At 39.6% G+C, this 13,129-nt stretch overlaps 2 long non-coding RNA genes across 2 annotated transcripts; one reads left to right on the top strand and one right to left on the bottom strand.

Moving 5' to 3' along the window:
* Positions 1–3,045: 3,045 nt before the first annotated feature.
* LOC138915340 (uncharacterized) lies at positions 3,046–6,441 on the bottom strand. Its single transcript, XR_011421152.1, has 2 exons — positions 6,274–6,441; positions 3,046–3,239 (listed from the first exon to the last, which is right to left on the bottom strand). It is a non-coding gene; the product is annotated as an uncharacterized lncRNA (long non-coding RNA).
* A 94-nt stretch (positions 6,442–6,535) lies between these two features.
* LOC111774572 (uncharacterized) lies at positions 6,536–10,896 on the top strand. The gene is made up of 3 exons (XR_002809568.2): positions 6,536–6,674; positions 9,195–9,295; positions 10,626–10,896. It is a non-coding gene; the product is annotated as an uncharacterized lncRNA (long non-coding RNA).
* The last annotated feature ends 2,233 nt before the right edge of the window (positions 10,897–13,129 follow it).

Genomic DNA, 13,129 nt, shown 5'->3' with positions numbered 1-13,129 from the left:
TTTCCATGGATTGTGGTAAATTCTACAAAGGAGAAAAGCGACTTGTTACCAGACTGTAGAACGGAGGGACTCGGCATAGGCAACGTCAGGAAAACACGCCCTGCAGAAACCATATTTAACCTGCGACCTGTAGCTGTGTGGTCAGTCCGTGGATGGTCCATGAAAAAGCAGAGGGGTACAGGATTCCAGGTGGAATGAACAGCGTGTGCAGAGATACAGGAGCCCGCGCAAGAGCAAAGAACTGAAGGCATGGGAACCAAGGCGTTACAACACAGCAAAGGGAGAAAGACAATACAGGGTTTGTTATTGAGCTGATGGCCTCTGGAAGGAACCGGGTTCATCATGCAGGGCGCCTCTGAGGAGACGTGAGCATACATCTCAGACTGGTCCCCAGTAGGCAGTTCTCCGCGGACTTCTGGTCTCTATTGGTCCAGGGCTGCCCCCAGGAATTGATACCCTAGCAGCTCCCAATTTATGCATCCACCAGAAGGACTGTGAGGGATCCTGAGGCAACTGGCACTGAAAACCCTGGGCGGAAGGCAGGAGCAGAGGGTACAGCTGTGGGAAGGTGTTGTCAGGTAACACCTCTGAGCATGTGGTGGTCCCAGCAGCTGGAGGAAAGAGATGGGTGAAGGCAGTCCAGAGCTGTCTGACTTAGCATCTGATGAAAGTGTGCAGATAGCTCATCTTTCAGCCTAGGAAGGAACCAAGAAGTCCAACTACTTTTTTTCTCATTTATTTTGCCTTTTCACCTTGCTCTGGTCCACAAAGCGGCAGTGTTCCTCCGAAACAGGCAGAGCATGGGCTCCATGAAATCAGAAAGAGCTAGAATAAGTCTTTTTGTTTCAAAGGCTTGGGCTGACCTTTTCATAACACCAACTTTAACAACATAAAAAATTAAAAGGTACGATCTAATTGAGTTTCCTTGGTTACACTGGAAATCTGCAATAATGCTTTTTATGTTCAAACAGATGGGGAACTTTACAATGGAAAATATAACACAATTATTTTATCATTATGATTCAGAATTAGGAGGAATCACGCATACCCTAACAATAACCCCCTCCATGAGGATTCAAAATAATGAGCACATTTAAGTCGTTAGGTTGGGAATACAGAAGAACGGCCTTCCAGGTATCCATTAATGCTGGACGCTGCAAATCTATCGACGGTACTGTGCATTGGTTGGCTCTGCTGGTTTTCAAGTTTTTAATATTTTTTGCAAAAAATTTGATACGAGGCACCTTGATGATTAGAAGATAAAGAACACCTTCAGTTTCACAGACTAAGTTTGACTTTATGTCAAATTATAACTTCCACGAATGTCTGATGTACTGTCATAAATCACTTAACCTAACATTGACGATTATTCTTATTTCAAAAATAGCAGCATGTTGTTATATTTTAAGCAAACTTTTTAAAAAAAGATTTCAGTTTTCAGTGAGTCAGGTTGCCATAATTATAACTTTGCCTTGGGTACTTCTATACATTTATTTGTTGAGCACCTGAAATGGTCTCACAGTTTGTTTCCATGGAGCAGCTGAACAACTTGCAAATCCGGAAGAATAACAGTTGAGCGTCACTAGCCATTGAAGGAACCTCCCTCCATCTCAGGAACCGGGGGTCTCTGTTGCCAGGTTTGACTGGGAGGTAAGATGCTGTGTCATTGATTCAGGAGGGTCTAGAATTAACTCATTTTATTAGTTTTTTTTTTTTTGAGGAAGATTAGCCCTGAGCTAACATCTGCTGCCAATCCTCCTCTTTTTGCTGAGGAAGCCTGGCCCTGAGCTCACATCCATGCCCATCTTCCTCTACTTTATATGTGGGACGCCTGACACAGCATGTCTTGACAAGTGGTGTGTAGGTCCACACCCTGGATCCAAACCAGTGAAACCTAAGCTGCCAAAGCAGAATGTGTGAACTTAACTGCTGCACCACCAGGCCAATCCCTTATTAATTTATTTTTTGAATACACACCATCAAGCTTAATTTAACCAGTTATTATGTAAAAGAGCTTTTAGTAGCACTATTTATTGTGTGTATAGTACATTAAAGAATATACATAATGGCCTGAAAATTCTCCTTCACAAAGTACTGTTTTAGAATCGGTCTTAGGCTGGAAACATTAAAGTCCAGATCCAAGGTCACTGGCTTATTTCTCTATCATTGTACTTTACGATATGATATTTTATTGAACAAACATGTCTTTTGGGCAATGCATTTTCACAAGATATATATTTTTTTGTTCTAGTGGGTTATGCTACTTAATATTGCTTTTGTGATATGTTAGAACATAAAGCAAATAATACACTTAAAGGGAACATTTTCACTATCTGTGCTAACGGTAAGCATACACTCAACAGATCGTTTCTGATGGAGCAGCTCTTCCTCGTTCATCCCCCTACATGAGTTAATTACTTGGATCCACGCTGATTTATCAATCATTTTTGTGTAATCACAGATAAAACTGCAAGTGTAAATAAAAATTATATTGTTGTTCATTTGTTTGTTTGTTTTCTGGCAAATTATCACACTGATGATGTCACTATAAAAACCGAAAACAAAATTTCCTCTCTTCTTACATTTAATACATTTCATGAGTTTTCCTTGGAAGTAAGGTAGCATTAAAGATTCAGAAACCATATTCAGTGCTTCCTTGATTTAGGTTTGTGCAATATCTTAAACTGCTAAATAATATTTTGGGGATTTTTGAGGAGGATCAGCCCTGAGTTAACATCTGTGAGCATCTCCCTCCACTTTATGAGTGGGACCCCGGCCACAGGACGGCTTGCCAAGCGGTTTGTAAATCCACACCCAGGATCTGAACTGGTGAACGCTGGGCCACCAAAATGGACCGTGCGAACTTAACCACTGTGCCACTAGGCTAGCCCCTAAATAATATTTTTAAAGTAAAGGATTCAGGTTTCTGGTCCCACCTAAGACAGAGTAAGCCCTGTACAGACTATCACCATCACAAATTGCATCTAAAAACTATGGACAACACAGAAAGCGACTCCTGATGTATGAAAAATGACAGCAAGCAGGTTCAGGAAGTAGTAAAATTTGATGGGCGACCAGCACAGCAAGGGTGCAGTTCTCGGTTCTCATGGTTGTGTCTTTTTCTCTTTCATCTCCAGCTTTGACCCAAGTCATCTGTAGGCTGCCTAAATCAGGCAGCTGCACAGCAAGGATGGATGACAGAAACTCCAAGAAAAGCCCAGGCAAATCAGGAACAACTTCTGAAAATTAAGGTAAAAAAATAATTTAGAAACCATCCAGAGAGAAACAGTATATTTTGTTTATGGGAACAACAGATCCAAGGGCTGCAGATTTCCTATCAGAGATGTCAGAAGACAGCACAGAGAAAACCGAAGCGCTAACCCAGAATCCCACCTCTAGAACACACATCCTCCAGAAATGAAGGCTCAATGAAGACATGCTTGGATGAAGGAAAACTGAGAGGAGCTGTCTCTGACAGACCTGCTCTAAAGCAAGGCTGAAGGGGATTTTTCAATCAGATGTGCAATGGTCTTCAAGGGAAACTTAGAACTTTGGGAATAAAGAGAAAGCACTAGAAACGGTAAATGCCCAGGTAAATGTAACAGATGATATTTTTTCTTATATGTTCTTTAAAGTAGATTTGAAAGTTGAAATAAGAAACAGAACATTGGCTAGAATGAGAGTTTCAATGGATGTATCTGTAATACACGTGACAACTCTAGATACGGAGAGAATGATAAAGACACTGAGGTGGCTGTAAGGCTTCTACGTCTTATATGAAATGGTGAAATATTAACACTATGTATACCTAAGAAAAATTAGAGATGTATAAGCATAATCCATAAAGCACCCACAAAACTACAGAGAGATGCAACAAAAATGCCAATGGATAAAAAGAGAATTTTTAAAAATATTCAAATCATAAAAAGAAAGCAAGGAAGTAGATCATATAGATTTATCTCTAAGGCTCTCAAATAATAATTGACATAGAAACAGATCTCATACAAAATGTTATAGTTAGTAAAATATTCTTTAGGAAACTGAGCCAAATAAAGTGTGCTATCAAAAGATTTTTTTTATCAAAATTGCTTAAGCGTTTGATGTTTAAAAGGCTAACATGCAAAACAGTTTTCACGTGTGTGGACACACATGTAATAGAAAAACGCTTTCAAGTCTACAGGTAGCTTACTTTCATGTATTTTTTCTTTTTAGTACAGCTTACGTAAGACAACTCACTCATTATCAAGCTTTGAAGCATTGAAGGATTTGCACAAGCAGTTGTAAAGATGTAATAATGATAAATACGTATGCAGCAATATACATTAGGCTAATATGAGAAGCGTAGGAGAAATTTGACAGGGATATGAATTTTGTGGGAATTCTAATTTCCTTGTTTTAATATCTAATACTTTCAAAGGTGCAAAATTATGGAAAAACTTTGTGCACGTTTATTAAGGAGGAATAAAGAATAAGACAAGCACTCCAGAGAGGAAATGTCACCTAGGACATGCATGGCCACTTCGTTCAACATCTGATAATTTAACAAGGATTGACCAGATGTCTGTGTAGAGTGGAGGGAACATGAGGAATGCCCATGATCCAGAGATAACATGGAGCAGCAAACAGAACAGAGCACAGCAAACTGAACAGACACTCTTGTCATGCTTTAATGATGGAAACAAGAACACTTGTATTTCTAGAGTCAGAACCAGGTTGAGAATCAAAGATATTTTTATGTAACAAAGCAAGAAGCAAGAGATCAAGCAGGGAACACCAGGAGACCCTCAGAGACAGCACCCGAACCCTCCTGGCCTGCCCTCTCTCCTGGGCCACAGTCAGCCTCTGAACAACATGATGTAGAGTCAAAAGTTAATCAAAAGGAATCGAATGATTAAAAATCAGGAAATAAATATAAAATTACAAGAATTGAATATATTAAATGATAAAATATAAAAATAAATAGAAAATATAGACTAATAACATAAGAAATTGAGAAAGTTATGAAAAAGTTACTAAAAGCAACAGAAGATCAGACTCAATAAAGTCATTGATTAATCCAATCGTACTTTTAAGAATAAATAATTCTAGTGTTACATAAACTGTTATTCAGCATCCCAAAAGAAAATCCATCACATAGCACATTTTATGAGCTAAATAATAGTCATTATCAAAAACTCAATAAAGAGAAAAGTCAGATAAATAGCAAAAATTATGGGTCATTACAAATTATTATAATAGAGAAAATGTATCATCTAGATACTTCCCTGCAAACTTAATTCAAAACAGTGCTGGATCTCCTGGCTTAGTCTCCACAGTTACTTGGTGTTTCTGTATTATATCCCTTATTATTTGAAGATTAAACGTTACAAATTCAAGTCATTACTATTACTGAACATAATTCAAGAAATATTTCAAAATGAATACCATGTACCTAATGCTGTTCAATCCCTGCATGAACATAGACATAAAATTACATTTATTAATAATGGTGAAATCAAAGATCTATACAGTAACCAAAAGACAATAAAGGAAACACCAAGAATTCAGCACTTTCTTTGTACTATTCAGTCACCATGACTTAGTACAAATCCTGCTGAACCCTTGTTTCTCAACCCTTTGTTATTCATCCTGTAACTGGCATTCCACCAGGCTCAGGATGCATATAACGGGCAACATACGCTCAGGTTCAGGCTCTGATTTCTAAGTGGTTCCAGTGGTCAGCCTCCTGGAAGCATACAATGATGGTGAGGAAATAAGTTTGTGCCCACCCTGTATTCACCTCTGAGGTTCAGATGTGGGAACTTAAAGGATTCCACAAGATTATTGAAGTAGTCTCTACAACTGAGGCTCAGACATATGTGGTTGGATAAGGTGAACCAATAGGCTAGCCCAACAAAAGTCGACTTGAGAAAGTCTAGTGAGCTTCTTGAAGGAGGGGGCGGTTTACAGGGGAGGGAGGATCAGGATGCTTTTGTCTGCCAGATTGCCCATCTCCAAAACTGCTTCAGTTGCCAGATGGAAGCTGTGACTGGAGCATAATATGAGGCTGTCACTCAAACACAGCCCCAATCCAGCCCAGTGAATTCACATCTGGGTCCAGATTTGCAAGTAAATGGGAAAATAGATTTTTAGAAAATTCAGTAAGAACTAAGAGGAGTAAACTACTACTTGACACACTTCTAAAACCATATTTAAAGCAACAAGGGGCAACAGGTGTTATCTGCCACATTTCCACAGACAGTCTGGTTTGGGGCCTCAGAGGAGCCTGCACACCTGTCTATCCACGCTTGCAGAACATGGTGGAGAACCACACATGAGGCAGAGCAGCAACAGCATACAGTGAGGAAACTGAGGCACGTTATGGAGCAGTGGCGATGGCAGCTCTCAGCAAGAGAGGTCCTTCCCTTGAGCCCAAAGTCTTGTGTGGTGGGGTGTGGGGCTGAAGGTTCCAGAAGGCCAGATGCTCTAAGAGATTATGACATAGTTGACATTCCTACAACTCTGCCCTCATCTTCCCTAAAGGTTGGTGAGCTCCAGGGGAAGTCAGGTTATACTTTTGGACATTCTTCTGGGAGTGTTTCAAGCTGTGGAGAAGCACACTGCTAAATAACTACTCCTGGAATATCACTTAGATAGCATCCTTAACGTACATTTTTGACTCTATCCCTTTGCAGGTATCAATGTATTTCTCTATACTTCTTCTCAAGAAAATTATTAGCCCAGAGTTTTCTATGCTCATTCTCTCCAATTCTCTCCCCATTCCCTCTCAACTGTATTGATTTTATAGAGTTTACAAGCAATCCTTCTAAACCCAATAACACATTCTGCTTCATGTCACTTTGCCTTTCAGTGGCCTTTATAGAGCTGATCACTTCCTGCTTCTAGAAATGCTCCTCGACTGAATTTCTGGGCTACAACAGTCTCCCTGTTTTTCTCTTACCTCACAGGTTCCTAGTTCTCAATTATTTTTGCTAGTTTTTCTTTATCTCTCCAAGTTCTAAAGGTCACAGTGCCCCAGGGCACATATTTTGAATTTATCATCTTCTCTCAGTACCCTCACTCTCTTGCTGATAGCATCCAGACCCTTGTCTCTAAATATATCTGTAGACTGACAGTTCGCAACCATGTATCTCCTCCCCAGGGCTCTCTGATGGACTCCAGTCTAATGTATCCATCGACCTAATCAAAATACTTCCTTTGATATCTAATAAGCATCTATAAATGAACACTTTCAAATCCAAACATATTTTTCCTATAATTTTCCCTATATAAGTAAATGACAACTATATCTTCAGACCAATAATCTCAGACTCAATTTTGATTTCTCTTTTTCTCAAGTTCTGTACTGTACGTTTCATCAAATCCTAAGTATTCCCTTCAAAATAAATATTTAATTAATTTATTTGTTATTGCTTATCTCCAGCTACTATAAAATGAAATCCACAGAGGGCATAGATTTTTGTGTATTTTGTTCATTGAGTATTTGAAGCTGTAGATGTTCAATAAATATTTGCTGAATTAACAGATGAATGAATTAAATGAAAGTTCAATTGACTTCCTGTGGGCCACTGCTGCTACTTGTTTCAAAACTGAAAGGCATCATTTCAAGGATCACTCCCAGGAGTGACTTCTAGTCATAGCATAATGCTTCTAGTCTTTTGGGAAACAGGAGGGATGAAATTGTTAGTGTCTTAGAGGATGAAGATGAGACAAGGTGGAATGGAAAACTAGTCAATCCATACCAAGGGTACAAGATGCTTACACGCTGGTCTTTAATTTGTCTTGTAAGCATTTGCAGTCCTCAGATACCCATTGCCTAGAAGAGAAGGAATTAATAGAATAGGAGAAGATTCTCACTCCAGGAGGAAAATATTGATGATGCAATAATTCCTACAGCTATTCTGAAAGGCTGTATGACATTACTTAGAGAAATTATACATCCATATGCCTTATGTCTAACATTCCCACTCTTGCGTCTACACCTCAGAATAAATCTTGCTCAATTTTATAAAAGAGATATCAAGACTTATTCTAAAGCTACAGTAATTTAAAAGACTGTGATATTGGTAAAAATTAGGCAACGTTGCCAGTTAAACAAGAAAGAGAGGTAAGAAGTAGTATTACACATATGCCATCTGATATATAACAAAGGTGATGCTTCAATCCATGAGAAACAGAACATTTGAATAACTGGTGATGAATCAATTGGATACCCACGTGAAAATAAAATTGTATCTTGAGCCCTACCTCACACCATACATGAAAATTAATTCCAGGTAGATAAAACATCTAAATGTAAAAAGTGAAAAAGAAATTCTTTCAAAAGAAAAGGCAGGAGAATGTCTTCTCTGCCTTTATGAAGTAGGCAAAGTTTTCTTAAGATAGAAAAAATGCTACTTAATCATAAAGTTGATAAATTAGACCCCATTAATATTAAGAACTTGTATTCAATAACAACAAAAAAAAATTAAAAGTTGAGTGAGAAAGCAACCAAGACTAGGAAACCATATTGCAATACATATATCCAAAAAAGGATTCATACCCCAAATATGTGTTACCCCCAATTGAGTAAGAAAAAATAGACAACTCATAAAAATGACAAAAAGACTGAACTGACTTGAAAAAACACTACCAAGGTAGTCAATAAAAATGTGAAAAAAGTATTCTATTTTATTAGTCATCAGGGAAATGTAAATTAAATCCATAAAGTGACACCACTATTCATCCACAAGAATGGCCAAAATAAAAAAGATAAATAACTTCAAGTGCTGGTGAGCATATGGAGAAACTGGAACTCTCATCCCCTGCTGGTGAAAGTTTAAGTTGATATAATTACTCTGTAAAACAGTTTGACCACACAGACTAAAGTTGAACACACGCATACTCTGTGACCTAGCTCCTAGGTATATGGCCAATGGGTTTGCCTACATTTGCTAACTGAAAGTTGTATACGAAAATGTTCACCGTAGCTCTTTTTTGTAGTAACACTTTGTAGAAATGGAGTTACCTAAATGGCCATCACTGATAGAATGAATAAATAAATTATGGTTATTCCATGGTAAAATTCTACACAACAATTTACAAAGAAAAAAACTAAGGATATATGCAAGAGCATAGATGAAACTCACAGAAATAATGTTGAATGAAAAAAGCCAAACACCAAAGAGCACACAGTGTATGATTCCATTTTATAGGAAGAACACAAACCAGGAAACCTAATGTATGCGGGAAGCAACAGCAGCTACCTTTGAGCTGGGAGAATTCTAGAAGGGACTGTGAAGAGGGCATCTGTTCTGTGAGTAATGTTCTTTTCCTTGATCGGGTTCTGATTACACAGGTATGACCCATTTTTGAAAATTCATTGAGCTGTGCACTTATGATATGTATGTTTTGGTGATACATATAAAATTTCAGTAAACGTAAAAATGAAATGTGTTTTGAGTATCTATGCTCAGCTCTTTTACCTACAACTAAAATTTTCTTACAATATTAAAATGCCATGGAATCTCAGCCTAAAATGATACATAGAAGTTTCTGACGTGAAGAAAACAGCTCAAGAAGCAACGCAGAAACAGTGTGAAAGAACATTTTTGAAATAGATTTTTAATTGCCCATCAGTATGCTAGGTTCTTCTCTAATGCTAGTGTTCTCTAAGACAGTTAGTGCCCTCAAATCAAGTTATAAAAATGGGTTACAGTACCTGTTTTTTCATCCAAAATGTTTCTAAGTCACAATAATAAATTCGCTTTTTCCTGCAGGAATGTCAGTAGTAAAGGGGCTTTTATATTTATTAGGTAGGATATCAAATATGCCCCCAAATTTGAAACTTTCCGTAATAAAAAGGCTAAAAATCAAAGTTAATAATGCTAGAGAAATTCTTAACAGTCATGCAGAGAAGGGAAGGTAGCTGGGCTTAAAAGACCCGCTTGCAAGGTTGGCCTCTGGGAATATCCCCAGGAAGCGGTTCCCCAAACTGATGTAGGACTTTCCTACACAAGAAGAGCGGCTCACTGAGCCTGAACTGTTCATGCAACGGCAGGATGGGGACATTCCTACTGTAGTCAGTGATCTCGGGGACTTACCCGATGAATGCTCATTTCTAGAATCTAGAACCTGCACGCTGGCCATGTTGTAGCACGTGAGTATCTGGCTACAGTGTTTGAGCCCAAAGTCAAGGAAATGGCGTCCTTTCTTTACAGGAAATATTAAGTGGAGGGGGAGAGAGTAACGTTTGGAGGAGCTAGGACAGAACTGAAACATTCTGAGAAAGAGAGGGGAGATGCAGACAGGCCACAGAGAAGAGCCAGAAGGAGGAAAAGGACTCAGAGAGATTTGGAGGCTGCATGAGGAGACGTCGAGAGAGGGAGAGGCTGCTGGCCGCGAGCGTTTAGATGTGGGGAAGGGCAAGTCTAACCGGGATTTCTACGCTTGACTGCTCTCCATGATGTCCCCATCTTTCCCACAGCACCTGTGATGAGACGCAACAGTGTATTTGTGCAAGTGACCTTGTATTTTAGGGGAGCTCAGAGAACGTAGGGAGAGGTAAATTTGAGTAAACACATTAGACATTCAATTAAATTAATTCTCTTCCTTTTTTTTTTCCTTCTGTTTCTAATCTCATCAAGAATAGGAGGATCTGAATCCCTGAAAGGGTTTTCCTGCAACAAAGGAGTGCCCTAATCTGTGGACTCTGAGGGCTCCTTGTCACTGTGGAAGTGAATCCTTGTCTGAGAAATTGAAGTGGCTTCAAATTATGATGAGAAGTGGCTTTGCATTTAGACTGATGATATTGAAAGACCAGCTGACCGTGAGAGCTCGCGGCAAACACATATGTTAAATTTTGCTTTTCTGTATCAGTATTGCAAGCATGATTAAATTGTGTCTACCACTGAGAAACGGATATGCTCTCGTGTGTTCACCAAGCCAGAGCCCAGATAAGGGTGAATTTAGGAAGACAATGAACGCCACCCCAGGAGCCCCTTTGGAAACCAGCCTAAAAGCTTTTCCCTGACTTGCCATTAAGCCGCATACCCCAGCTCCCTGATTGTCTGCATTTACAATTCTCTTTCTATAGACTTAGGGTGTGTTCTAAAGAGGCCACTTAGTGCTTCCCAAGAATATTTCCCTTCCTGCCACACGCTAAACTCCTGGTACCTTGCAGCACACCCCGTTGTTAATAGCATAGCAAGGAACAGCTTAATGACATTAACCTTTATACAGGAAAAATAAGACCCTTTGCAAATTATACTCATTGGTGATTTTAAAAATAGTGATATTTTATATTAGCACCAGTGCTATAGTGAGCTGGTTCCCTTTATCCACCAAAGAGCCATTATAGAAAATATCAGAACTCCATCTTAGCCATCTTTACTTCAGCTGGTGAAGTTATGATGATCATGCTGCTGAAATAACAAAAACCAGAACTTCGCTACTTACTAAGCACGAGATGATGTCATAGAAGACAAAGCTTACCAGTCAGAATCTGACTCTGCAACTTATTGGCAAAATGACTTTAGCAAGTTGTTCGCTAGGTCTAAACCCAGATTGCTCATCCATTAAATGTGATGCTCGAATATCTCGCACAAGGTCGCTGTGAAGCCTGGATATGACATAGTTGTCTCCTTGCTCCTCTGCCAAAAGCAATGAAGATAGAGTCAGCTTTATTGATCTCATCTTTCCTTTCCTCTTTCACACTTCCACCTAGGTCAACCAAGGCATCCTATTGGAGTCTCCATTTCGAAACAGTTTTGCTTTCTAGTTTTTGCAGAAAAATGTGTTTTTCCCCGATTCCTCTGAGAATTAGTAGAAGCCTGTGCCACAGCTTGGCCCCCTTGGAAGCTGACCCTGAAGTGAAGATCAGCACATAGGGCTTAATTAGGAGGCACCCTTGCTATTATTGCTTGTGGGAAAGAAGGGCAGAAAGCAATGCTGGGCAGCTGGACTGAGAGGAGCCTCGGGAAACGCTGTTCCCAACCCCACAGGGAGCAGGATGGTGTTCAGAGGCCGCTCGAGTTGGAAGAGGGAGCAGGAGGTTGTACAGCCCTGTCATTGGGTGGAGGCCGCCCCAGGAAGGGGCGTGACCTTGGGCAAGGCAGCTCTCTTCAGTGCGGAAATGTGGGAGCTGAGGACTGTGAGGAAGACATCTGTGATGGATTATCTTACCTGTCAACCTGTCCAGCCACAGGGGTCCAGACGGAGCATGGTTTCTCAATGTGTCTGTAGGGAGATTAGCATTTGGGTAGATGGATTGAGTAAGCAGCTGGCCCTCCTCAGTGTGGGTGGGCATCATCCAATCCACTGAGGGCCTGAATAAAACAAAAGGCAGAGGAAAGGAGAGTTCATACCGTTTTCCAGCCTCACTGCCTATCATCTATATATCGTCTATCTATCATTTACCTATCCTATTGGTCTGTTTCTCTGGAGAACCTGACTAGTACAGCATCTTTGGTCCTGCACGGGGAGCTGCTGGCCCTTCACAGTGCCCACTGGAGCCCATGATGCCAGGTGTCAGCCCTCACTGTTTTTAATTCACGAGCAATAGTCTCAGGTAGGAGTGAAGACGCATAGGCTGGAACTGGCATGAGTTAGAACTCTAACACTTAGCAGTTGTGGCGTCTCAGTTTCTCCACTGACAAAATGAGAAAAATAATAACACTTCTCTCATACGGATCATTGTGAGGCTTCAAGGAGTTAATAAATCGAAAACACTTGGAACTGTATTTGGCATGCAAAACTGTTTGTTATCATTTTTTACTTATTTAGCAAAGAGTTCTCCCATGCTTATTTTATGCTAGGCTTTCTTGTAAGGATAGAGCCATAAAGAAGGGACTGGCTTATTTCACGAGCATAATGTCCCCCAGGTTCATGCAAATACCACATGATTCTACTGATACAAAGAATCTAAAATAGCCAAATTCATAGAAGCAGAGAGTAAAATGGTGGTTGCAGGAGTTAGAGGGAGGGGAAAATGAGGAGTTGTTGTTCAAATGGATATAAAGTTTTAGTTATTCAAGAAGAGTAAATTCTAGAGATCAGCTATACAATATAGTAACTATAGTTAATATCATATCGTCTACTTAAAAAATGTTGAGTTTTCTTAACACAAAAAAAGAAACTTTTGGAGGTGATA

Source organism: Equus caballus, chromosome 8, assembly GCF_041296265.1.
Source record: "Equus caballus isolate H_3958 breed thoroughbred chromosome 8, TB-T2T, whole genome shotgun sequence".
Taxonomy (NCBI): Eukaryota; Metazoa; Chordata; class Mammalia; order Perissodactyla; family Equidae; genus Equus; species Equus caballus.
The sequence above is the reverse complement of the archived record's forward strand: the minus strand, read 5'-3'. Positions and strand labels throughout refer to the sequence as shown.